We start from the raw sequence: 2709 nt of genomic DNA on the forward strand, positions 1-2709 counted from the left end.
TGGTCTTTGTATATAACATATGACAATTAATTACAGTAAGCATTCATATGGTTGCATGATTGTTCTTTTATTGTTTGCCATCTGCTTGTAGTATTATATTGCCTTTGACTTAGAAAATTGGAATTTGCATTAAAACAGCAAGAGACCTGTGGTTGATCTAAGGATAATTGTCATGCTCCTTCAGAGAAAATGTCCCAAAAGAAATAATGACTTTAGACGATGATTGATGTAATTTTCTGTAAATCACTGTCAGTGTGACAAAAATGAATATTGATGTATGAGAGATTTATAAATAGAAGGCTTAAAGTCTGCTTTTATAGCTCAGACTAGCTTAAAGACGTCAATTTTAGACTTGGGATAACAGTTTCAATGTGTGATTGAGGAAACCTAAATTCTGCTCTGCACTATACTGTAGAAGTATTTGATGTTGTCTTCTTCCAGGGCCTGCAGCTTGTGTCTGGCCAGCATGAGCTGGAGGGTGCTGTCCTACTCATCAGTACCAAGACTGCAGAGCTTCCAGCCACCCACTCGCTCCCCCTTGCAAAATGTGGATCAAATTAACCCAGCAGCAGCAATGTTCTCCCTCGACAATCAATCGACTCTCCAAGTCCTAAAAACAGACACTGTTGTTTCTTCCCCGAGCCAGACATGAACTGTGTTCTCTGCTCCGTGTTGTCTACTGCTGTTTGTTTGACTCTGTCAGTTTTCTAATGACAAAAAAATTGCTTTTGTCCCGAGAACTAAGACTGTTGTAGTCTACTTTTTTAATAATTACCAGCAGGCATGCTGGGTATAAAAACACAGTACTATTCATTGAAGATGAAACATCAACACTTTTGTCACACAACTGCCTGAGGATTTGTTATATATTTGCTCTATTTTCAGCTTCACTCAGGTGACTTACCTGTTGGTGTTGGCACGTGCCATCCTATTAGTGTATGCAGTTGTCCAGTCTTGATTGGATTTGGCCAGTATCACTATGTTTTCGATTGAGACTGGCTGCCAATCAACCACTCAGAGCTCATTCCCAGAATAACTGAGTATATGTACATTGAAGAGGATCCAAGTGCAAACACATGCCCCTCCAGCTGAAAGTTGGCACTTTCAAAAAGTTTGTAGTTTGGTCCTTCACTGAGCATGACGGTGCGGTCAGTACAATGGTTTCCAGTAAGTGACCAGTTTTCACGATGGGAAAAGTCAAAATTTCCAAAGAAATGTCTCGCACTTCAATTCTCTGCTGCTCATCTGTATTCTCAATTTGTTTAAATAGTGTTCTTTTTGCCTAAACATTGCTAAGTATGCTGGTTTCATCTCAGTCCTCACACATGGCCGGATCAAGCTCACAAATGTGCATTAGTTTGCACACTTTACAGCATCTGCTTCTTGCTTTGCTATAACTCTGAGTGGCTCTTTACTAGATCAATCGTTGGCTGGTCTGATGAAGCTGAATCTGGCTTGTTTTTTCCAAAAATGACTTCCTTAATAAACAAAACAACAAACTGAAGACAGACAGTTCTCCTGTCCATTAAAAGAGCTTAGGGTGGATGCTCTAATACCCAGCTGTACAGGGTAATATGTGAGGAATGAGATGGAAGTTGTGCTTTTAACCTTATTTTGGCAGAAATATGATATGCTTGGAGCACACTGAGCATACAGATGTACAGTGAAGAAATGGATTATTCTGCAGAAGTTATTTAAAGTCTTTCTATTGACGATTTGACACTTATTTCCACTGTGAAAATTGATCAAAATGAATTCAAGCTGTACAGAACTGTTGTGCTCTCAGAGTGACAATGCTACAAAATTTTTACAGCCACCTTTTAAGCCTAGAGGGAATCTTTAATGCTCAAAAAATAGATTTTGGGTGGAGTAGCACTTCATCAAGTTAATTTAACTTTAACTACAGCAGCTGAGGCTGTGGAAACATTGGCTAATTTCAGGGAGAGAATAAAAAACTTGCCCAACTTGCTTGTTGGTAGTTCTGCTATGAACAGACTGGCTGTCTACTTTAATCTGGTTTTAATAAATCCTTTCAAACTGAGTCGAAATGACCTACACTCTCTTATTATGGCATTTTGACCTCAACCTTTTGCCTGTGTTAAGTGATTTGATTCATTATGTCGAAGTTAAATATGAAAACAGTACACCTTTGCAATGTGGATCACCACTGCTGACCTCATTTATGCAGTCATGTAGGTTTTTGGGTCACATATTCTTAAAAAATAAAAGAAATTAGGCCATCTGTCTAATAATAGTTTGTTTTATATGTGTCCATACAGTGGGAAGAGAGGAAGATGGTGGATGAAGTTATTTGAAGTTCTGTTTTATTCTGCTTGACTGGGTCAAACTTCTGGCACTGTCCGTTAATCCAATTTCACCACTGGATCAAACCAAAACTTGGCTTCTGGAAGTGAAAAGCCTCATAATGTCAGCATCTTCCTATTTTAAATTGCTGCACTTGGATGTCAAGTTTGAACAGTGGAAATACATTAAAGAAAAGCTGTGAGTATGTGTGAGACAGAATTTTGGCCCCTTTTGGCCTTTTTTTGGGGGTGAACAGAAGAGTGTTTGCAACGCAGATGTCATGCACTTCAATATTGATCTTTGCTGAGATTTTTACTTAAATTTACAAGGATGGTCTCATCAGGTCTTGACATGACTATTTACCTTGTAAACCTATGAATAAAACACACATGAAGACAAACAATG

Source organism: Thunnus maccoyii, chromosome 5, assembly GCF_910596095.1.
Source record: "Thunnus maccoyii chromosome 5, fThuMac1.1, whole genome shotgun sequence".
Lineage (NCBI taxonomy): Eukaryota > Metazoa > Chordata > Actinopteri > Scombriformes > Scombridae > Thunnus > Thunnus maccoyii.